Genomic DNA, 25,675 nt, shown 5'->3' on the forward strand with positions numbered 1-25,675 from the left:
CCAGTCCCTCTCTCCCTTCCCCCCCAGTCCCTCTCTCCCTTCTCCCCCAGTCCCTCTCTCCCTTCCCCCCCAGTCCCTCTCTCTCTTCCCCCCCAGTCCCTCTCTCTCTTCCCCCCAGTCACTCTCTCTCTTCCCCCCAGTCGCTCTCTCTCTCTCTTCCAACAACAACATGCCCTCGAAAAAGCCTCGGCACCGCCGGGCACTCCAGCTATATAGACAGGCCATTAGTCGGACTCACAATCCCCGAGCAGGAGGACCAATTGGAATCGATGGGGGTCACCACTCCACTCCCAATAGGACGCGAATATCCTGCTGGATGTCAACCCCAATATTCAGAGACTGAAACTGCTATCACCACTTGTCGGGGGATAAAGATGTAGTAGAATGATTGACTAATGCTATAGTTTCTATTGCATTGATACAGGGGTCATTCTGTGCTGCCTTTGAGTGAAGCTCTGCACCAGGAATGAGAATTCATAAAATAACCCTTTGTGAGAACTAACATTTATATAATAAGTCAAGCTGTGACTTATATTATGTGTAGCATAGAGAGTTCTTTCAGTAGAATTACAATTTTAAATAAAAGGTAGCTTATTGCTATTACATTAATGTAAAAAAAATATAATTTGCATAAAAGAATGTAATTACATGTTTGATTTGTGACATTCGTAGTATATTAAGGATGTGACTGCCCGTATACAAAAACAAAAAATGCTGGAAACACTCAGCAGGTCAGGCTGCATCTGTGGAGAGAGAAACAGAGTTAACGGCCGCGATTTTATCGGCACTGAGAGGGCAGGTTTGGAGGCGAGTCAAAGGGTAAAAATCGTTTCGATTGACGGCGGGGTCCGATACCGCCATCAACCCGCCTCCAAACAATTTTCCCAAGTGTCGGGTCCCCGATTTGCGCATGGACCCGACACCTAGCGACGGGAAGAGGATTGAAGCAAATTAACTGCCTGTTAACAGGTAGTTGAGAGGCTATTTTTTAATTTTGCCACTTCTGCCTCGGGTTTCCTGATGTCCAGACACCATGCCAGGTAAGTGTGGTGTGTTGTGAGTCTGCTGTAATGTTTCTGCATTGATGACAGCTGCAGAAGTGGTGTGAAGGATCCAATGGTGCACTGGTGAGTTTCAGAGGTAAGAAAATGTTGGGAAATTCATTTTTAATGCATTTACACTTTTCTTTAGGTAACAAGTTTTGAAATCAATGTCTAGTGCCACCTCATTTGGAGAACCTCTCTCACCAGTGACAGATCGCTTCTGTAACCTCATCTGCAGCAGCCATATGTTTTAGCCTATGGAGGGAGTCATTGGAGAGCCTGGGTGCAAGTGCTCACCTTTGTACAATGATTGTCAGTGTTTGCAGCAACATAATGCTGTCAAACACTGTAAAATCAGCTGTCAAAAAAAATTGTGCATGTTCTCTTTAAGAAAACCGGCGATTGACGCATCATCAAATGATGTCATCTGACCGACTTCCTCTTAATTGGCCGGCAAGCCTGCAGGGCAGGCTTAACAAGGTCAATCAATGTAAAATCACGTTTGTGGGCCAGATGCAGTTGGGGCCAGGACTGGAACCCGGAAACCACCTGACCCGCTCCCAAGCCGCATCCATTGACAAAATCGCGGCCAACATTTCAGGTCAATGACCTTTCATTCCTGCCCTTGTTTGGTACCACTCTTACTTATACAGTCATAGCTAGACCATCTCCAGGAGAGGCTTCTCTTCCTGTCTCAGCACTGTTACATCTGGAGTCAATGTTACCAGCCTCCCCCAACTGCCGGACAGCCAAGATATCCACCACTACTGGCATAGTCACTCATTATTGGTATGAATTTTCAGGGTCATGGTAAAGATACATCATAAATATGTCGACACCTCCCTTTATAATGTTTTGGGTCATGCAGCATTTCAGATGAATGCAGTTACCCTCTAATTGCTACTATGGCACAGTGCTTAGTCTGGAGTTAAATGCTACAAATAGAAACATAGAAACATAGAAGATAGGAGCAGGAGTAGGCCATTCGGCCCCTTGAGCCTGCTCCGCCATTCAATGCAATCATGGCTGATCATCCAAATTCAGTACGCTGTCCCTGCTTTCTCCCCATACCCCTTGATCCCTTTAGCCTTAAGAAATATATCCAACTCCTTCTTGAATATATTTAATGAACTGGCCTCCACCGCCTTCTGTGGTAGAGAGTTCCACAGGTTCACCACTCTCTGGGTGAAGAAATTCCTCATCATTTCTGTCCTAAATGGCCTACCCTTTGTCCTTAGACTGTGTCCCCTGGTTCTGGACTCCCCAACCATCGGGAACATCCTTCCTGCATCTAGTCTGTCCAGTCCTGTCAGAATTTTATAAGTTTCAATGAGATCACCTCTCATTCTTCTAAACTCCAGCGAGTACAAGCCCAATCGACACAATCTCTCCTCATACTTCATTCCTGCCATTCCAGGTATCAGCCTGGTGAATCTTCGCTGAACTCCTTCCATGGCAAGAACATCCTCCCTCAGATAAGGCGATCAAAACTGCACACAATACTCAAGATGTGGTCTCACCAAGGCCCTGTACAACTGTAGCAAGACATCCTTGTTCCTGTACTCAAACCCTCTCGCTACGAAGGCCAACATACCATTTGCCTTCTTAACCGCCTGCTGCACCTGCATGCTTACCTTCAGCGACTGGTGCACAAGGACACCCAGGTCTCGTTGCACTTCCCCTTCTCCTAATCTATTGCCATTTAGATCATAATCTGCCTTCCTGTTTTTGACACCAAAGTGGACAACCTCACATTTATCCACGTTATATTGCATCTGCCATGTTTCTGCCCAATCACCCAACATGTCCAAATCATCCTGGAGTTTCTCGACATCCTCCTCACAGCACACATGCCCACCCACCTTTGTGTTGTCTGCAAATTTGGAGATATTACATCTAGTTCCCTTGTCTAGATCATTAAAATATATTGTGAATAGTGGGGTCCAAGGACCGATCCCTGCGGTACCCCACTAGTCACTGATTGCCACTCGGAAAAGGACCCATTTATTCCAACTCTTTGCTTTCTGTCTGCCAACCAGTTCTCTATCCAAGTCAATACCTTGCCCCCAATCCCATGTACCTTAACTTTACATGCTAATCTCTTATGCGGGACCTTATTGAAGGCCTTCTGAAAGTCCAGATACACTGGTTCTCTCTTATCTATTTTACCAGTTACATCCTCAAAAAATTCCAGTAGATTAGTCAAGCACGATTTACCTTTTGTGAATCCATGTTGACTTTGTCCGATCCTGTCACTGTTTTTCAAGTGCTCTGCTATTACATCTTTTATAATGGACTCTAGCATTTCCCCCACTACCGATGTCAGGCTTAACGGTCTGTAATTCCCCGTTTTCTCTCTACCACCTTTTTTGAATAGTGGGGTAACATTAGCTACCCGCCAATCCATGGATACTGTTCCAGATTCCATCGAATGTTGGAAGATGATGAGCAATGCATCTACTATTTCTAGGGCCACTTCCTTAAGTACACTAGGATGTCGATTATCAGGCCCTGGGGATTTATCCGCCTTCAATCCCATCAATTTCCCTAACACCATTTCCCGACAAATACTGATTTCTTTCAGTTCCTCCCTTTCATCAGACCTTATGTTCCCCGGCATCTCTGGGAGGTTATTTGTGTCCTCCTTTGTGAAGACAGAACCAAAATATGTATTTAGTTGGTCTGCCATTTCTTTGTTCCCCATTATAAATTCCCCTGATTCTGACTGCAAGGGACCTACGCTTGACTTCACCAATCTTTTTCTCTTCACATATCTATAAAAGCTTTTACAGTCAGTTTTTATGTTCCTTGCAAGCTTACTCTCATATTCTATTTTCCCCTTCTTAATTAATCCCTTAGTCCTCCTTTGTTGAATCCTAAATTGCTCCCAATCCTCAGGATGATTGCTTTTTCTGGCCAATTTCTATGTCCTCTCCTTGGATCTTATGCTATCCCTAATTTCCCTTGTTAGCCACGGTTCAGTCACCGTTTTTGTATTATTTTTGTGCGAAACTGGGATGAACATTTTCTGTAGTTCATCCATGCAGTCTTTGACTGTTTGCCATTGCTTATCCACTGTCAACCCTTTGAGAGACATTCCCCAATCAATCCTACCCAACTTGCGCCTCAGACCATCGTAGTTTCCTTTATTTAAATTTAGGACCCTAGTCTCTGAGTCAACTACTTCATTCTCCATCTTAATGAAGAATTCGATCATATTGTGATCGCTTCTACCCAAGGGGCCTTGTACAACAAGATTGCTAATTAATCCTTTCTCGTTACATAATACCCAGTCTAAGATGGCCTGATCTCTGGTTGGTTCCTCGACATATTGGTCCAGGAAACCATCCCGTAAACACTCCAGGAATTCCTCCTCCACAGTATTGTTACTAATTTGGTTTGCCCAATCTATATGTAGATTAAAGTCACCCATGCTGACTGCTGTGCCCTTATTGCATGCTTCTTTAATTTCCCTTTTAATGCCATCCCCAACCTCCGCCTTACTATTTGGAGGTCTATATACCACTCCCACTAACGTTTTCTGCCCCTTGGTATTTCTCAATTCTACCCATACAGATTCCACATCATCAGAGCTAATATCCTTCCTTACAATTGTGTTAATCCCTTCTTTAACCAGTAATGCTACCCCACCTCCCTTTCCTTTTTGCCTATCTTTCCTGAATATCAAATACCCCTGGATGTTGAGTTCCCAGCCTTGGCCATCCTTGAGCCACGTTTCTGTAATCCCAACCAAATCATATTCGTTTACCTCTATTTGCGCAGCCAATTCATCCACCTTATTACGAATGCTCCTCGCATTAAGACACAAAGCCTTCAGGCTTATTTTTTTAACGCCCTTAGACCTATTAGAATTATTATTTACTGTGGCCATGTTTGATTTAAACTGTTGATTTCTCTGACTGCCACTTTTGTTTTTCTCCTTCCTTTCTTTTGCTTTTATCCTTGTTTCCCTTTCCCCTGTCCCTCTGCTCAGGTTCCCAACCCCCTGCCATCTTAGTTTAAACCCTCCCCCAGAGCACTAGCAAACACACCCCCTAGGACATCGGTTCCAGCCCTGCCCAGGTGCAAACCGTCTGGTTTGAACTGGTCCCACCTCCCCCAGAATCGGTTCCAATGTCCCAGGAACTTGAATCCCTCCCCCTGGCACCATTCCTCTAGCCACGTATTCATCTGAAATATCCTTCTATTTCTACTCTGACTAGCACGTGGCACTGGTTGCAATCCTGAGATTACTACCTTTGATGTCCTATTTTTTAATTTACCTCCTAACTCCCTATATTCAGCTTTTAGGACCTCATCCCGGTTTTTACCTATATCGTTGGTACCTATATGCACCATGACAACTGGCTGTTCACCCTCCCCTTCCAAAATGTTCTGCAGCTGCTCTGAGACATCCTTGACCCTTGCACCAGGGAGGCAACACACCATCCTGGAGTCTCGTTTGCGGCCGCAGAAACGCCTATCTATTCCCCTTACAATAGAATCCCCTATTACTATAGCTCTACCCCTCTTTTTCCTCCCGTCCTGTGCAGCAGAGCCACCCCTGGTGCCAGGAAGTTGGCTGCTGCTGCCTTCCTCTGATAAGCCATCCCCCCCAACAGTACTCAAAGTGGTGTATCTGTTTGAGAGGGGGATGCCCACTGGGGACCCCTGCACTACCTGCCTGCGCCTAGTACTCTGCCTGTTGGTCACCTGTTCCCTTCCTGCCTGTCCAACCTCTACCTGCGGTGTGTCCAACTCGCTAAACATGCTATTCATGACATCCTCAGCATCGTGAACGCTCCAGTATGCATCCAATCGCAGCTCCAGCGCCGCAATGCTGTCTGTCAGTAGCTGCAGCTGGATACACTTCCTGCACATGTAGTTGTCAGGGACACAGGAAGTGTCCCTGAGTTCCCACATAGTGCAGGAGGAGCATACCACGTGGCCGGGCTGTCCTGCCATGACTTACCCTTTAATTAATTGAAATTAAATTAAATCCATCAATCCCACCAATTACACTGCAGTGAAATGGTTTACCAACAGTCCCCGTTACACCAGAGAGACCTTAGTAACTATAAACCACAGAGTTAAAGTTTAAAAAGGGAGAAATATTCACCAACCAATCACCTACCTGCTTTCTGGTGACATCACACTTCAATTACTTTTTACTTCTCTCCCTCCCTCTGAGCTCAGAGACTGGAGACTGGAATGCCTCACCTGGACTCTGGCGCTTTTATCCCGCCTTGGTCGCCTCGTCCCTCGCAGGTCCGCACTGCCGCTGCCTCCGCTGCTGCTGTGGGGCCTCACCTGGACTCTGGAGCTTTTATCCCGCCTCGGTCGCCTCGTCCCTCACAGGTCCGCACTGCCGCCGCCTCCGCTGCTGCTGTGGGGCCTCACTTGGACTCTGTCGCTTTTATCCCGCCTCGGTCGCCTCGTCCCTCGCAGGTCTGCACTGCCGCTGCCTCCGCTGCTGCTGTGGGGCCTCAGCTGGACTCTGGCACTTTTATCCCACCTCGGTCGCCTCATCCCTCGCAGGTCCGCACTGCCACCGCATCCACTGCTGCTGTGGGGCCTCACCTGGACTCTGGCGCTTTTATCCCGCCTCGGTCGCCTCGTCCCTCGCAGGTCCGCACTGCCGCTGCCTCTGCTTCTGCTGTGGGGCCTCACCTGGACTCTGGCGCTTTTATCCCGCCTCGGTCGCCTCGTCCCTCACAGGTCCGCACTGCCGCTGCCTCTGCTGCTGCTGTGGGGCCTCACCTGGACTCTGGCGCTTTTATCCCGCCCCGGTCGCCTCGTCCCTCATAGGTCCGCACTGCCGCCGCCTCCGCTGCTGCTGATATCACTTGGTGAATAGCTAACATCAGTTGTGCAAGAGAATGGTCTCATTGTTATGTCTCAATTTTACCCCCTCCCTATTCTACTAGAATACTGGCTGAGTGTGAGATCTACCACCATTAGTATAGTTGAAAAATGATTAAAAATTCCCTGCAACTGCAAGCAGTTGGTTGCTGGCCAGCCAGCTCTGGAACTTGAACTCCTTAAACATCTGTGGTCTGATTCTAATAATGGCATGGAGGGAATGTATTTTGCTTCATCGTTTTATAGTTGGCACAGTATAAGTATGTATCCTCCTCCTCTGCGAGTGATTCCATTGCCAGTGCATCAATATGCATCTAATGAAGCTATCCTGATATGCTGCACAGATGCTGTGTCTGGCTTAGAATGGGGCTCTGTACAATTCCAGTATATTTAAAACTCATGAGAGCACAGTTCACAAAGAAATGCTTTAAAGTATTGCATATGTACCTTGCTCTGTAGGTGCCCTCACACTGTCAATAGTGAGTAAATGTATAACACAGGATGATCCTCTACAAGGAATAGGCCTTTCCAATTGTGTTTTGTTCTTCTTAAAATGGAGCGTACCCTCATCACTGTAATAAATATTATGCAAGGAAAAACGTTTTGTTTACTGATTATGTTTAGATGACTTTCAGAAGTTTGGGTATATGCTATTTTAGAATCCTAGAATAGTACAGCACAGAAGGAGGCTATTCGGCCCATCAATTGTGCGCCAGCTCCTTCAAAGAGCAATCCAGTTAGTCCCACTCCCACGCTCTTTTCCCATATCCCTGAAATGTTTTCTCCTTCAAGTGTTTATCCAATTCCCTTTTGAAGGCTACTATTGAATCTGTATCCACCACCCTATCAAGCAGTGTGTTCCAAATCCCAACCACTCGTTGCGTAAATTTTTTTTTCCTCGTGTCGCCTCTGGTTCTTTTGGCAATCACCTTAAATCTGTGCCTTCCAATTATCGACCCTTCAGCCATTGGAAACAGTTTCTCTTTACTCTATCTAAGCCATTCATGATTTTAAACACCGCTATCAAATCTCGTCTTAGCCTTCTCTGCTCTAAGTAGAACAACCCCAGCTTCTCCAGCCTATCCACATAATTGTAACCTCTCACCCCTGGAGCAATTCTTTTATATGACTTTGATGCTATTTTGCTCTTTTTAATAATGGCTATAGCCTTGTAATGATCACCTCATATTAATAAGAAACAAGTGCTTGGAAGTATGTGAGAACAGGCACAGGCCTAGAAATTCGGTATCGCCGCGCCAGGTCTTTAGTGCCCGAAATTTTGCGCTCGCCCGGATTCCCGTAGCGCCCGCCTGAAATCCAGTTGCGCCGCCCCAAGACGGAGGCGGGCGCTATTGCAGGGTTTGGCCGCCTCGTTTGGGGCGAAGAATGTCAGTTTCAGGCGTCCAGCTGCCGCTGCGGCACCCGATGCGGTGCGGCAGGCTGGGGTACTGCAGACCTCCTCCTTCTCTTAAGGAGGAGCTGCCTGCGGCCGTGAGATCGCCGCTGGATTCCCCCGGCAAATGAGCCCGGCACCACGGAGAAGTGCCGGGCTCGCGGGAGTCACACACCAATGCCGCGGGGGGGTGGTGCAGGAGTCCGGGGAGGGAGGTGCGGCCAGGCGGCCGCCGGGAAAGCGGCCGGCCGCCCCTCCACCTTTATGCGCCGGCCTCTCCGAGCTGCAAGGCACTGTTTTGCAAACGCTGTTTGCGGCCGCGACGGGCGAGGCGGCCGCAACTGAATTTGGCCATCGGGACGGATTACCATTGGAACCGGGGCGCTGCGCACACTGATGACGTCATCGGTGCCGGCGCAGCGCTACCGGCTAACGCCGATGTTAGGGACCAACTGAATTTCGGGCGCTAAAAAACTTCCGGCGCAAACCACTTTATAGCCAATAAGTGGGCGCAAACGCGACTGGATTTCTAGGCCACATTGTTTAAAGAGATTCAAACACTGTTATATTTCAGATGCACCTCCATAGATTCATTCAACATTAGATTATGTGCTCAAGTCTCTGAAGTGGGGTTTGAATCTACAACCTGCTGATTTAGAGGCGATAGTGCTATCACTAAGCCAAGACTGAAGTATTCAAGATCTTTGATATTGGATGAGGACATAATTGCTTGGCTGTGATGGTCCAATAGATCTGGCAACATCCTGTTTAAGTTTATACAGGAGGGATGATCTCTAGGACAAGTTCTGGCCAGCAGCCGACACCAGTGAAACAGTACCCATGTACAAGCCAGTGCTTTCAGGAAAAACAGGCATGGACAAGGAAAAAAAGCGTGTTGATTCAATCAATTAACTGCCTAAGAACAATTGCCTTCTAGTTTCAACTTTGTTTGGTTACAAGAAACAACACTTAAAATCCCAAATAATCAAACTTTCAATTAACTCTGAGACTGAACTTATTTCAGTTTTGAAGAATCAGATAAGTTTTCTTAAAATAGACCTTATTTTTCGTATTCTTCGGCTAGTAACCGGCCTACTAAGGCCCCAATATGGCGGGAAAGTGCGCCGCCCACCATATTGGTGAAGGAAAACAAATAGGTGTCCAGGCCCACACCTGAAACAGGCATCAACTCCTTTCCATATGTAAATAAGGAGCATAACACGCCTGTTTGAGGTCCCCATTGCAAGATTGGTTTGCACTGAGGCAGCCGGCACTGGTAAAAGCAGACCTTGTGATCATCTGCCACAAAAAGGTAAATTTTTGAAATTTACTTACCTGAATTTTGGGTCGAGAGGAGCAGGAGTGCACGGGCTGCGCTTCCTCACCCCTGATCGCTGCCGCTCCACCCGACCCTACCTCCAGTTCGTTCCCTCCTCCCCCCACCACCCTCCCCGTCCCCTTGCAGCCTCCAGTTTCCTCCCACCCAGCCTCCAGTCACCTACCCCACCACCACCACCACCACCCCCCCCGGCCTCCTATTACGAACCCCAGCCCTCACTTACCTCAGTGCTCGCAACGGCCTGATACTGGATTGCGCTTCGCCGGCTAGCTGTTCGTGCGTGCCACGTTGGCTTCATTGAAATGAGGTCCGAGGCCCAATATCAGGGGTGCCTTGGGCCAATGCAGTCGGGCACAGGGAGTGTACCCTTCACCATCTTCCCCCTACCCCCCCCCCCCCATGCAGCCAAAGAAGAGCATGCCTGCATTCCTACCTCTCATTAGTTTTCAATAGCACACAATCACGCTAAGACAAAAAAAACAGTATCGGCGTGTAACACATGCTTTATGGTAAATGATAGTTCTGGACACAGTGCAACATTTCTACTGCCACCCACAGAGCTGCTCAACCCTTTTCTAACGTGAGCTTCCAACTTTTTATTTACACAAAGCTGGCTTGAAGAAAATCAAATTTACAGATCACAAAGTTCCCAAATGGCATCGTTTGTATCTCACAATCTTTCAGAAAAACAGAGATAATGTCCAGGAAGACTTCACATGCCAATGAAAGCAGCCTTAAAACAGCATTTCTTTAATATTGATGCTTCCTCTAAAATATTTATAATGGTCGCCTCAGCTGTTTATATTGAACTGATGTTTCTTAAGAGACTCAAGTTGGCCAGTTCCTGTTCCCATGATAATCCGTTGCTAATTTTCCCTTAGACCTAATTAACAACTGAGGGGAAACGTGGAGATTAGGCCACTAATTAACACACAGGGAATTGCATTAATGAACAACTGGGGAAATCTCGTTTACTGCAACTCATTAATGATTGAATTTGGAAATGTTATGAGATTACTTTTAATTGTTGCTCACTTCTCTGTTGAAGAGCACCTGCTGTATTCTCCTATGTTCAACATTCATGCTTAAATTGCAATGAAGGTTTATTTTACATATTGGCTGCTTCCCCAGCACCTTTAACCAAATGTTCACAGAAAAGAGGCAGCTTTCATAAACAAACCGAGTCCTCTATGAACTGAAACTTATCTGCTTGTTTGCCGTAAGCAGGATAGCATTCCACTGGACTAACAATTACCCTCATATTATTAGGGTATAACGCACCAGAGACCACCCGGGTTGCCGACCACACTCTCCTGACCACAGCAGAAAGCAGTAAGTACCACACTGCCAGACCATTACATTTAGGCTGTAACTAAATAAGCATAAAAACACAGCAAGAATCTAGCAGCACACTACTTTGGCTTGATCAACGTAGAACTGGGCAGAAATTAACCATTGTATCCATCCAGAAAACAGGCGCAAAATTGTCCAATGTCGCAGGGCTACGCTCTGCACCCCAAGGACGCCTGCATGAGGGGTCTAGACAGAGTAGATAGAGAGAAGCTGTTCCCATTGGCGGAAGGGTCGAGAACCAGAGGACACAGATTTAAGGTAATTGGCAGAAGAACCAAAGGCAAAATGAGGGGAAACTTTTTTACGCAGCGAGTGGTTAGGATCTGGAATTCACTGCCTGACAGGGTGGGTGGAGGCAGATTCAATCACTACTTTCAAAAGGGAATTGGATAAGTACCTGAAGGAAAAAAATTTGCAGGGCTACGCGGAAAGGAGCGGGGGAGTGGGGCTAGCTGAAGTGCTCTTGCAGAGAGCCGGCACAGGCTCGACGGGCCGAATGGCCTCCTTCTGTGCTGTAACCATTCCATGATTCTATTCTATGATTCTAAACCGTCCACTTACATATTGGCCATGGATGATTTTCAGGTGGCTGTCCCTTGCATATGCTAATGAGGGGCCTAGAGCTTGCTTTAGGCCCCCTCAGGGAATTTGGGCTGCCTTGAGCAGAGCAGACATCAGGCTTGCTCTGTTCAGGTTTTGCAGACATGGATGCGGCCTAGCAAGAGGCCAACAGCAAACAGGTAAGTTTCAATTTTTTTACAAATCGTGTGGAGCCAAGAAGAGCAGGGGTGCTCCTCCCGGCTCTGCAGCACTCCTGCTGGCTGCTGCTGACTGCGATTGGCCCCCTTCCCACAGTCCTCCCCCAACCACCCCCCATTTCCCCAGCACGGACCTGCGGGCCACTGCTGGCAAGGCAAATGTTCTGATCACAGACAGTTAAGTACATACAGTAGCACTGTATTCCTTTGTTTATCTATGTGGTCCATTCCAATAAGTAAATTTAAACTGTATTCCTCCTTTTGAACTGAAAAAAAGTAACTAATTGATGTTAATCTGATTGGCATACACTACTTAATATATTTTTCTAATATATTAAGCTGTTCATCTTTGATACCTGTGGTACGCTTTGCTTTGACTGTGATGACAGCAATAGTTGGATCTCCATTTGTTTGCATCTTTACCAAAAGATAAGTAATGTTATTTCAGATAATGGCATTTACAGTATATCAGTATTCTAATGTTTGTCGTAAGTAAATATGCCAGAAAGAAAATGAATGTTAAATTTGCTTGTAGACGTAGTAAAGTGCAGCAACCAAAGTGACTCTCACCCATTAGATACTGTCTGCCTACACAAATATGATGCCAGGTTAATTATACCTGGATTGTCACTGTCACTTAGATAGTGAGGAAAGTGGGATGATACTCAAATTGACTTGACATCCAGCCTGGTGCACAGAGCCAGTTAAATTATCAGTAAAGCTTTGGCCGTCACCGAATTAAACTGGTGAAGACCAATTTAAGGAAATAATTACATGATTTGTAGACAGACAACATTAATTTGATTACTATGCACCAACCATTGCATTTCTTAACGTCGCTGATGTAACTATAACAATATCGTACTGACCAAGTATAATTACAATTAAAAGTTTGAAAAACAACCACTTGTTATAGTTTCACATGTGGCACTTGTGCAGACACTGGTAATTACTCCCACAGTGCACTGCAGCTTGCGAAAGGTTTAATTAGTGTCCATAAAAATGACTATATTTTTGGCACGATGATAAACCTAGGAATTGTGTTAGGATGTGTTAATGACGCAAAGCTGTCGATTACTGTGAATAGCATTCCATCATCATATGTTGTAAAAGTCCAGCTTAAAACATTAAATTAAAATTTGGTTGCACAGAAAATTAATTCTAAATGATCAAATTCTGCCAGCTGAGGCACTCAGAATCACTGTGACCTAAAATGCATATTGCAGCAATATGTAAATCTGTAAAAACTGAGATATATGCCCTCAGGACACAATTATTGAGAATCTTCCAACTAACATTTAAACAAAGTAATAAGATCATTAGTGCTGTTCAGCCTTAATTACATATTAGTTAATTTCAATATAAAGTACAATTTGATTGAAAATGAATCAATCTGGACTGAATGAAATTCATCAAACACTTGAATTTTGTCATAATTGGACACTTTACGTTGTGATATGTGTCCCCTTAAAAACAGATGGTATAGAGGAACGATTGGTGGTGTGTTAGGAGAATGCATTTGTGTTTCTTTATGGTTTAATGGAAGCTTGTGCAGCAAACTCTGGATATTGGGATAGGCCTGAAGCTAACAGGTACTGAAATCAAAAACCAGGAATAAATGCCCATCTCTAATGTGCACGCTATTCTACCAGGGCTTGTAAACGCTTATAAACATTTTGGTTTGATATGTTAGCAATAATCTCCACACAGATTAAATTGTTCAATATAGTTCAGCAATATAATTCTTGACATGAAAATGTTGGAGAGCTCTCAAACAAGTTTCTGTTATCAATTGGCTATGCATAGCTTCAGCCAGAGAAACAGAAGGGGGTAGAGTTTCCGCGAGGTGTGCAATGCACCCAAAATGCGAGGTTATCCACTTTGGTGGCAAAAACAGGAAGGCAGATTATTATCTGAACGGCAATAGATTGGGAGAAGGGGAAGTGCAATGAGACCTGGGTGTCCTTGTGCACCAGTCGCTGAAGGTAAGCATGCAGGTGCAGCAGGTGGTTAAGAAGGCAAATGGTTTGTTGGCCTTCGAAGCGAGAGGGTTTGAGTACAGGAACAAGGATGTCTTGCTACAGTTGTACAGGGCCTTGGTGAGACCACACCTTGAGTATTGTGTGCAGTTTTGGTCGCCTTATCTGAGGAAGGATGTTCTTGCCATGGAGGGAGTGCAGTGAAGATTCACCAGACTGATAACTGGGATGGCAGGAATGACGTATGAGGAGAGATTGGGTCGATTGGGCTTATACTCGCTGGAGTTTAGAAGAATGAGAGGGGATCTCATTCAAACTTATAAAATTCTAACAGGACTAGACAGACTAGATGCAGGAAGGATGTTCCTGATGGCCGGGGAGTCCAGAACCAGGGGTCACAGTCTAAGGATAAGGGGTAAGCCATTTAGGACAGAGATGAGGAGGAATTTCTTCACCCAGAGAGTGGTGAACCTGTGGAATTCTCTACCACAGGAGGCAGTAGAGGCCAATTCATTAAATATATTCAAGAAGGAGTTAGATATATTTCTTAAGTCTAAATGGATCAAGGGATATGGGGAGAAGGCAGGGACAGGGTACTGAGTTTGGATGATCAGCCATGATCTCATTGAATGGCAGAGCAGGCTCGAGGGGCCGAATGGCCTACTCTTGCTCCTATCTTCTATGCTTCTATGTTAAATCATATAGAGGAATTTCAGGCGCAGGTTATGTCCAGCACAAATCGAGTCTCTGTAATCTTTTTTAAATTCATTTTTATGGGATGTGGGCATCGCTGGCAAGGCCGGCATTTATTGCCCATCCCTAATTGCTCTTGAGAAGATGGTGGTGAGCCGCCGCCTTGAACCGCTGCAGACTGCGTGGTGAAGGTATTCCCACAGTGCTGTTAGGGAGGGAGTTATTGTATTTCGTAGCAGTTTGTTCCAACTGAGTGGCTTGCTATGTGGGCTGGAGTCACATATAGGCAGACCAGGTAAGGACGGCAGATTTCCTTCCCCAAAAGACATTAATGAACCAGATGGGTTTTTACGACAAAATGATAATTTCACGGCTACCATTACTAGTAATTATTCCTGATTTATTTAATTAATTAAATTTAAATTCCCTAGCTGCCATGGTGAAATTTGAATTCACAACTACTAGACTAATCATTAGCCCAGGTCCACTAGCCCAGTGACATTACCACTACACTACCATTCCCTATACACTTTTGTACTAGTTTAAAACATATCACACTGGAAGCCCACAAAATTGGCCCTGCATTCTACAACGCTGCCCGATTGCGCTGGTTCATGGAAGATTTTACGTTCGGCGATACGCAAATGAGTTTGAGCGGAAACTTGAGAAAAGAAATTAAATTCAGAAAATTAGCGCAATTTTCAGCAAAATTTGCACCCGGATTGCCGATTGCACCCAAAGCGAAAACTCTACCCCAAGATTTCATCTATCTGCAATCCAGGAACGCCTTATATTTGTATATGACTTCACTGGTGCCTGCTGATCTTGGATATAGCCAAGTAGCCATTCCACATGTCTGAATTTAGACAGGGAGTACTTAAAATTTCTGCCAGAAAGAGGGTTAAAGATCATAGGGTTCATATGACAATACACGTTAACATTGCTCAACACAAAATGACTAACTTAACTTCCATTATTCTAATCAAGCCTTTTCTCATCTATATGTGGACTATTTCTCCTCCCTTACTTGTGGTACCTGGCTGTTTTAAGAAAATCCAGTTTTCTTCACCGTGGGTCATTTGGGATGTCCAGCATTGGCTATGGGTAGCATTTCAGCTTTTGCTTTTTCTCATAATACCCTGAAGATGGTGGCTAGCCACACAGTAGAAAAAGGAGCAGAGCGGATTCAGATAAGCCCAGCTTTCAGTGAGATGTGTTGCGGGAGGCACCTCATTTCTCCACTCAACATCTCAGGAGGCCATCAAATGCATAGCCAAACTAGACATCCCATTATAACCTTCTCCCGTCATATGAAAGAAGAAGTGAGATGTTATTCTCGAGAAGCCCTTAAAAGGTTTACATATTTATAGTCTGAAAGCAATGGCCCCAATATTGACAGGGGCAGGTTTGGTAAGCAAGGGGGGGTTGGAGTTTCAGACTGTAAGGGCACTTACCTTCTCCCCGAAGCTGTCCTCACCTCCCTTGAGCTGCCGGGTTTCCTGAGACCTGGGAAACCCGTCCGGGCAGGGTTAAACCTGTAAAAAACATTAAATCTGAGGCTGCCAGCCTCGTTAAATTATTTAAATGGCCAACCCATCTCCTGCGAGCGGGTTGCCTGTCTGCCCCTTCACCCGCCTCCGTTAAACCCAGAAGTGGGCGGGTTGGAAGCGGGTTGGGGGTCAGGTTTGATATTTTAAAATTTTAACATCTCATACGACCCCAACCCACCCCACCTGTTTTTGGGGGTTAAAATTCACCCCAATGATTCTTCAAGCCAGCTGCAACTTCACATACTGAGAGCCATCTTATACATGTTGCACCAGCTTATGTGAATATTATGCTGGCTGTCAGATTTGTTGAGCAACCTCATAAGTAACCTAAATCAGCTCCTTCATCACTGGCTTCATGGCCTCCTGCAATTTCCTGAACAGAGCAGCCTGTTGGATCTGAGACTCAACCACTGTCCATTAAGTCCACACATCTCCTGCCTTCTTGACAAATGACTGAAACTTCAACTGCGAATTATGGTACTGAGGTAGCATCCTGCAGCTCCAGGAGCTGAAAAAGAACACCTCAAATTTCAAGCACGATAGTAATTTCTAAAGCCAACAAAATAGTTTGAGGTTCCTGTAATGATCAGTAACCTGTCATTCTAGAATGTACACTAGGTGGAGCTGTATGTTGCTGTATGTTTAGCTGTATATATAAGAGTGGGCTACCCATGATGCACTAGGCTACCCAGAAGGCAGTAGTCAAGATGGATGCTGTACAGAAGCCCACATGGCATGAATAAAGTGACTAGCTAGAAGCTAGCTGTTCATAATGAAAATGTCTAGTTATTTATGAACATAACATGGTACCAGGATTGGTAAAATCTGCTGAATATTGTGAAATGCGACATGGAGACTTTGAAGCCACCGGAGGGTTTGAAACTCACGGGGAATGTCGACTGCAATTGGCGGAGTTTCAAACAACGATTCAAACTCTACATTGCTGCCATCGGGTTCGGTACGATGCCAGACACAAGGCAAATAGCGTTGCTGCTCACAGTTGCAGGCCTGCAGGTGATAGAGGTATTTACTACATTTGTATTTGATCAAGAGGAGGACAGAGAAAAGATGGAAGATGTGCTAAAGAAATTTGATACGCATTGTTCTCCCAAAAAGAATGAAACCTAAGAGAGGTATGTGTTCCGTTCACGGACACAGCAGTAAAATGAGACTTTGATAGCTTTATGACCGATCTGAAACTGAAAGCACAGACATGTAATTTCTCTGAACTGAAATTATCCATGATTCGTGACCAGATTGTGTTTGGTATTCATGATAAAAAAGTCAGGGAACTTTTGTTGAGAGAAACTGAACTAACATTGGAGAATGCTGTGAAAATATGCCAAGCCAGTGAGCTAGCTCAAAAGCACGCAAAGACTTTCAGTGAAATTAATAATAATGCGGTTGTAGTAAGTAACTGTGCTGCTGTTGGTGCTGTGTCCTACAAGGGGAAGAAACATGGGCAGAACAGAAATGAAAAGCAATCGGAGGAAGGAATTTTTAATTGTAAACGCTGTGGTTACAAACACCAGTCACGAAAATGCCCAGCGTTTGGGAAAATGTGCACAAAATGTTATGGAAAGAATCACTTTGCCAAACAATGCTTTTCAAAAGTAAAAACAAAGAAAGGGCAACAAGTCAATGTGATTGAGGACACTGATTTAAGTGAGACATTTTCTGTAGGAATGGTGTCATGTGACAATATAGAAAAGGATACAGAAAATGTGCAGCCCTCAGGAATGGACAATGCTGAACATAAAGTTAATGCAGTAAAAGAGGACAAATGGATGATGCCACTGCAGGTAAATGGAGCATTAGTTACATTGAAACTAGACACTGGGGCAAAAGCAAACTTAATCAGTATGAGTGACATTAAAAATATGAAAGAAAAGCCCAAAATACAGAAAAAGTCAGTACTACTGAAGGACTATAATGGACAGAAAATAGATAGCTTAGGTGTATGCAGACTTAAAGTGACAGTCAAAGACAAAGTGCATCATCTCATGTTTTCTGTTGTGGCTGAAGGACTTGATTCACTACTAGGTGACAAAGCTTGTGAGGACTTACAACTGGTTAAGAGAGTCTACCGTATAAACTGTGCCATAAGTAGACCAGATGACTCAGTGGATTCTGTAGTGAGTAATTTCCAGGATGTGTTCAAAGGATTTGGAGTTCTACCATTCACTTACAAGATCCAGCTAAAGGAGGATGCTCAGCCAATGGTACATGCTCCACAGAGAGTTCCAACACCCCTGCGTGACCGGCTCAAGAAAGAACTGGACAGAATGACCACACTAGGAGTCATCAGGAAAGTCGAAGAGCCAACAGACTGGGTTAACTCCATGGTATGTTTAAAGAAAAAGAACAATGATCTAAGAATATGTATAGATCCAAAGGACATAAATGCAAACATAAAACGTGAACACTACCAGATTCCCAAGCGAGAAGAAATCACCAGTGAAATGTCAGGTGCCAGATACTTCACAAAGCTCGATGCCTCACAAGGATTTTGGCAACTAAAATTGGATGAAGAGAGCACCAAATGCGATACCTTCAACACACCATTTGGCAGGTATTGTTTCCTCAGAATGCCTTTCGGGATAATATCTGCATCTGAAATCTTTCATAGAGCAATGGAACATATAATTGAAGGTCTGGAAGGAGTTCGGGTCTATGTTGATGACATCATTATCTGGGGCTCCACACTGAAAGAACACAATGAGAGGCTGACTAAAGTGCTACAGAGCATACGCCGGAATGGACTGAAGCTCAACAAAGCCAAGTGTCAGTTTGATGTCCAGGAAGTCACTTTCCTAGGAGATAATCTATCTGGTAAAGGAATAGAGCCAGATATGGAAAAAGTAAACGCCATACTCAACATGCCCCGATCCACTGACAAAAAAGGAGTGCTACGCATCATGGGGATGATAAACTTCATTGGAAAGTTCATTCCTAACTTGTCAGCCAAGACAGCCTGTCTGCGAGACCTGCTATGTAAAACAAATGTGTTTGCATGGACAGAAAGACATGAACAAGAGTGGATGAACCTCAAAACAGTGCTGACAACCACACCTGTACTCACCTTCTTTGACCCAACAAAGAGAATCAAAGTGTCAACGGATGCATCAAAAGATGGCCTAGGCGCGGCCTTGCTACAAGCAGAGGGTGAAGATTGGAAGCCTGTTGCCTATGCCTCCAGGTCTATGACTGATCCTGAGTGTCAATACGCCCAGATTGAAAAGGAATGTCTAGGCTTGGTAGTTGGACTAGAAAAGTTCCATGGCTACATATATGGACTTCCCACCTTCACAGTTGAGACAGACCACTGCCCACTGGTTGCCATCATGAAAAAAAAACCTGAATGAGATGTCTCCAAGGATTCAACGACTCATGATGAAGCTGCAAAGATATGACTTTGAACTGATCTACACACCAGGCAAACACATAGGCCTAGAAATTCAGTTGGCTGCACCAGCCGTTAGTGCCTTAGGAGGAGTAGATCTCGAGCGCTAGGCACTTAGCGCCCGGGCGCAGCGCGATCTGCGCCTCGCCCCAACTTCAGTAGACATTTAGCGCCGGCGCAAAGTCATTGCGCGCGCTCATCTCCTTTGTGCGCCCGGAACCGGAACTTCACTCGCGCCGCCCCATTGTGCGCCTGGCGGCCCTAGTGACTGTTGAGTCGAACGGTGCTCAGCCGATGCGGGCCGCGGGGAGCGCAAATTAAAGGGCACTCCTGCAGTAGAAAAGGCAGCCGTTTTGCAACACTCCTGGAGGAGGAGGAGGAGGAGGAGGAGGAGGAGGAGGAACTGATGGAGAGAAGCCCTCCACAAATACACTAGTCTCGGCCTTTCAAAAAAACAAATCCACCCTCCCCCTTTAAGAGCTCACCGGAGCCAGAGTGTCTGCCGGCAATCAGCAGCTCGCCGCACCTGCCCTGCGCCCAACTTCCGCTGTTAGCGCCCCGGGCTGCCGGCTTAGAGCCTAATGATAGTCGTGCATTGCCTGTTTTAGCGCAGCAGCAACCTCTTAGGGCGATGCAACTGAATATCGGCGAAGGGGGCTCGACTTTGCGCCGGGCGCAAACTTTAGCGGCCGCCCGACTTTACCGCCTCAAAAGTGGCTATACTGAATTTCTAGGCCATAGTGTTAGCAGATGCGCTATCCCGAGCACCCACAATGAGTCATGTGAACTCTACTGAAGAAGACGTGGATGTTCATGTGAGTATGGTCACTGCTGCGCTGCCCATGTCAGACACAAAATCGAAGCAAATAGCAGGAGAAACAGTAAAAGATACAGGCCTAGAAATTCAGTTGCGTTAGCCAGCCGTTAGCGCCATAAGAGGGGTAGATTTCGAGCGCTAGGCACTTAGCGCCCGGGCGCAGACCGATCTGCGCCTACGCCCAACTTCAGTTGACAGTTAGCGCCGGCACAAAGTGTTTGCGCGCGCTCAGCTGCGCGCGCAGCTTATGACGTCATTTCGTCGTGCAACGCTGTTTGTGCGCCCCAAACCGGAACTTCAGTGGCGCCCGCCCAATGTGGGTGTGGCGTTGTTAAGAACTGTGAAGTGGAACGCAGCAGAGGCCCTGCGGGCCTCGGGGAGCGCTAATTAAAGGGCACTTACACTGAACTATAAAGGCCAGCCATTTTGCTGCAATGACTTTAGTGCTTTGGATTTCTGGACAGAGACCAAGGAACAGACCTTACTGATTTGGGACAACATAGGAGAAGTATTTTTGGCTTCTGGCCAGAGCTTGGAAATTTGACTCATTGTGATTTCACTGTTTGCAAGTATATTATGGGGGCTGCATGGGGTTGCAACCCTCAGTTCCAGCATTATGTGCGAAGAGCTCGCAGACGCTGTGTGAGAGGGGCAGCCATGCCTAGACGCAGAGGGGCCATCAGGCGTCGGCAACGTAGGCCTTACCCACTCAGGGAATACCGGCAGCAGGTGTCCTATCTCACCATGACTGCCGCGCATTGTGTTAAGAGGCTGCGCTTCAGAAGGGAGGTGGTTGCAGAGATCTGCCAGCTGCTTCACAGAGATCTGCGTCCACAGCTGATGTGCAGGACGTCTCTGTCGGTGGAAGTGAAGGTCACGGTGGCTCTGAACTTTTATGCAAGCGGCTCCTTCCAAGCCGCTGCTGGGGACATAGCGAACATCTCCCAGTTCGCCGTGCATCGCTGCATCCGGCAGGTCACCGATGCCCTTTTCGCAAGGAGACACCAATTCATCTCCTTCCCCATGACCCTAGAGAGGCAGGAGCAGCGTGCAGTCGGATTTGCGAGGATCGCCGACTTCCCCATGGTGCAGGGCGCCATTGACTGCACGCATGTGGCTATGCGGGCACCTATCGACAATGCCGAGGATTACCGCAACCGGAAGGGCTACCATTCCCTCAATGTACAGCTGGTGTGTGACCACAGACAGCGCATCCTAGCTGTCAATGCCCGCTTTCCAGGAAGCAGCCACGATGCATTTATCCTGTGCCAGACTACTGTGGCTGACATGTTCCAGGCACAGCCTCCCCCAAGAGGATGGCTTATCGGGGACAAGGGCTCCCCTTTGTGTACATGGCTCATGACCCCGCTCCGCGCGCCCAGGACCCCTGCTGAGGAGGCATACAACGAAAGCCATCAAGCCACAAGGAACATCATAGAGCAAACGATTGGCGTCCTCAAGCAACGGTTCCGCTGCCTGGATCGTTCCGGCGGCTCTCTACAGTATTCGCCGGATAGAGTCTCCCAGTTCGTCGTCGTTTGCTGCATGCTGCACAACCTGGCTATCCGCAGGACTCAGGCACTGCCACCTCACGTTGGACCACCACCTCAGGAGGACGAGCAGGAGGACCATGAGGGGGAGGAGGAGGAGGAGTACCAGCCCAGGAGGGAGCCACAAGGTCCAAGGGCCGTCCGTCGGCGGCTTATTGAACGACACTTCTAGGCCCCCTGTCAGGGAATGGCTTGTGGCAATGAACGCACCTGAATGCAGCCGCTCCGCAAGCCCTCAGCTGGTTAACGCAACAACCACTTGAAACATCACAAATGGACAAACTGAATAAATAAAAAGCTTTATTTAATAAACTCAGGGCCCTTCCCACATGAAACACAAAAACAGACAAGACCCCCAAAAAACAGTCAAAAACATATCTCACTCCCACAACCTGGGGAGGAATAACAAAACTTGTCCATCCAATTGGCCTTCATCTTCGGCCTTACCAAAATAAAGCCCCCCCATAGAGAACACAAACACCCCCATATAAAAAGACATTTGGCAACACACTCTACTTTGTGTGCCGAGAGGGCGAGTCCTTGTGCAGGCTTCTCCGGCCCCTGGCCGACCTGCTGCTCTGCCTCAACCTGGGCCCTGTGGGTGTTGCAAGGCTGGGGGAAGGCTCCTGAGGGGCACAATGCGTGACGGCAGATGCCCTTGGGGGTCGGCCTAGACGAGGTCCGGCCCTGGAGGGGCCGGCTGCTGACTGCTGCAGCTGTGGCTGGCCAGCATCAGTCTTTCCAGCAGCTCGTCGCAGCTTTGTTGGGGGAGTGGCAGTGGCGGCTGGAGCAATGGGGGCAAGCTGGCTGATGCCAGGCGCTCGCTGGTCGCCAGAGACACTGGCAGTCGGCCGGGCTGGCACTGCAGCAAGCGCAGCAATCTGGTGAAGGACAGACCGCTGTGCTGCAGCAGCGCGGCGGGTGCCCTGGCGATGCGTCCGTGACACAGCGAGTGTGGCAGAAGTGAGTGCCCGTACTGCCCTGGTCTGTGCCCGCATCAGACCAGCCAGTGTCTGCACGGCACCACTCATGAACTCTCGACTCGCGTCCTGTGATGCCTTGAATTCTGCCCGACTCGCGTCCTGTGATGCCCCGAATTGTTCAACACCCCTGGCCTGTGCCGCCGCGAGTTGTTCGAAACCCCTGGCCTGTGAGTCCCCGAAATTGGCCACACTATGAGCCAGGGGCTCAATCGCCTGAGGCAACTGTGCCACAACCCCCATGAACTCGGTGTGGCGACGCTCCGAGTCCGCGGACATTTGATCAAGGAGGCGCACCTCCTGGGCGAGGACCGTCTCCGGACTGGAGGCCGGACTCTCCCTCTGGGGAGAAGGCCGCCGAGCTGGCCGACCCTTCCCGCGTGGCTGGATGCCACTGGGCCCAGCAACTGCCCTCCCCTGCAACACTTCACCCCTCTGGGGAGAAGGCAGCCGTGCTGGCCGACCCTTCCCGCGTGGCTGGACGCCACTGGGCACAGGAGCTACACCCCCCTGCAACACTTCCCCCTGGCTCTCCTCCAGGCAAGACGTGTCCCCTCCATTGCCATCCCCTGGCGCGGATGAGGGTTCCCCCGATGTGCCGCCTTCCTCTTGCTCCTCGTCGTCCTCCTCTTCCGAGGGACTGACACTCGCAGCTTCAGGGACCTCCTCCTCACCAGCTGAAAGCAGGAAGGCACAAGAGTAGCTTTAGAGTGAGGACAGGGCATCAGCGAGGGAGGCATGAGTGGTGGCATTATGCGCATTGGTGGGACAGTGGCAAAGGATGTAGATCTGAAGCGCAAAGGGACCGAGAGAGGTCCAAACGGTCATGTCCTTACCATTGGGGCCCAGCACAGGGTCGGCATCTCCAATAGCAACGGGGCCAATCACCCGGGCACGCATGAGTCGAGCCACGCGCTCCTCCAGGTCACTGAGCTCCTGGAACTGGTGACAGTCCGGCTCTTCAGATTCTGCGCCAGCTTGGCCTGCAAGAGAAAGGACGGCCTCTAAGTACAGTGTGGTGCCCTGTTGGTGTGTGCACTGCCTCCCATGGTGGAATAGCTTGGCCAGTGTGGTGCCCTGTTGGTGTGTGCACTGCCTCCCATGGTCGAATAGCTTGGCCAGTGTGTAAAGTGCAGAAAGTGCTATTGATGAGCATGCCAGTGCCATAGCTGCTGGAGGAGGGCTGGCCATTAGGCCTTTGAGGTCCCTTTGCCCATAATGTGAGGTGCACATGCAAGGATGAGGAGGACACTGGAAAGGGTACTCACCCTGACCAACCGAGTGAGGTCGTTAAACTTCTTCCGGCATTGGTCAGCAGTCCTGGGGACATCGCTGTTGGCTGTGACCCTCTGGGCGATTTCCCTCCAGGCTCTCCTGTACAGCCTCTTGGGAGCCTTCTTGCCACTGTCCGGGCACAAGATATCTCTTCTCTTCTCCAAACCCCTAAGCATCACCTTCAAATCATGGGCAGAGAAGCGCTGCGCTCGCTCACGGGCCCTCTGCATCGTTGCTGGCACTATTTCTCTCCAGCAGCAGTGTTTAGGCCTAGCTGGAGGGCTGCAGTATCCAGGGCGTGGCAGCAGACCAAGTCGACCCTTCCCCCTTTAAGAGCTGGCCGGCGTCAGGGTGTCTGCTGTCAATCAAAACATGACCGCACCTGCGCTGCGCCCGGCCTCGGCGGTATCACTCTGCACCGCCGGCTTAGCGCCGAAAGAGAGGGGTGCAACGCCAGTTTTAGCGCTCGCCCAAACTCCTTGGCCAAAGCTACTGAATACCGGCGAAGTGGCCTCCACTTTCCGGCGGGCGCAAACTTTAGCGCCCGCCCGACTTTACCGCCCCAAAAGTGGCTATACTGAATTTCTAGGCCACAGTGTTACAAACAGTAATAGAGAACATTCACCATGGTTGGCAAAAAGATTCCTGTCCAAAGTACTTTCACATCAGGTCAGAGTTGAGTGTCGCAATTGGACTATTACTAAAACAGAACAGAATAGTCATCCCACAGGCTCTACGTCAAGACATGCTCGAAAGGATTCATGAGGGACACCTCGGAATTGAAAAATGCAAAAGGAGAGCAAGAGACACGGGCCTAGAAATTCATTATAGCCACTTTTGGGGCGGTAAAGTCGGGCGGCCGCTAAAGTTTGCGCCCGGCGCAAATTCGAGGCCACTTCGCCGATATTCATTAGCTTCGCCCTAAGAGTTTGCTCGAGCGCTAAAACTGGCGATGCACGGCTCTCTTTAGGCGCTAAGCCGGCGGTGCTGAGTGATACCGCCGAGGCCAGGCGCAGCGCAGGTGCGGTCATTTCTTGATTGACAGCAGACACCCTGGCGCCAGCCAGCTCTTAAGGGGGAAGGGTCGAGTTGGTCTGCTGCCACGCCCTGGACACTGCAGCCCTCCAGCTAGGCCTGAACACTGCTGCTGGACCCAAATAGCGCCTGAAAGGATGGAGAAGGCCCGTGAACGAGCGCAGCGCTTCTCAGAGCATGATCTGAGGGTGCTGGTTGGCGCTGTGGAGAAGAGACGCCATATTTTGTTTCCGGACAATGGGAAGAAGCCGGCGGCCCGCGTCTACCGGAAAGCCTGGAGGCATGTCGCCACCAGGGTGACATCCAACAGTGAGGTCCCCAGGAGCTCTGTACAATGCCGCAAAAAGCTAAATGACCTCGCCAGGATTGTCAGGGTGAGTACCCTTTCCAGTGTCCTCCTCATCCTTGCATGTGCACCTCACATTATGGGCAAAGGGACCTGAAAGCCCTAATGGCCAGCCCTCATGCAGCAGCTATGGGACAGTCATGAACATCAATTGCACATTGTGCACTTAACACACTGGCCAGGCTATTCGACCATGGGAGGCAGTGCACACAAGATCAGGGCTACACACTGGCCAGGCTATTCCACCATGGGAGGCAGTGCACACAAGATCAGGGCTACACACTGTACTTAGAGGCCGT

General features: G+C 48.1%; 1 long non-coding RNA gene across 1 annotated transcript in view; it reads left to right on the plus strand.

Annotated features, from left to right (window-relative positions):
- LOC147105190 (uncharacterized) overlaps nt 1-25,675 on the plus strand; it is a 51,144-nt gene that overhangs the window by 2,086 nt on the left and 23,383 nt on the right. The window contains exon 2 of the long non-coding RNA XR_015081762.1: nt 10,907-10,969. This is a non-coding gene — a long non-coding RNA (uncharacterized LOC147105190). The remainder of the gene's footprint in view (nt 1-10,906; nt 10,970-25,675) is intronic.

Source organism: Somniosus microcephalus, chromosome 18 (genome assembly GCF_052327205.1).
Source record: "Somniosus microcephalus isolate GS21.2 chromosome 18, FLI_Smic_1.0, whole genome shotgun sequence".
In the NCBI taxonomy this organism is placed as follows: domain Eukaryota; kingdom Metazoa; phylum Chordata; class Chondrichthyes; order Squaliformes; family Somniosidae; genus Somniosus; species Somniosus microcephalus.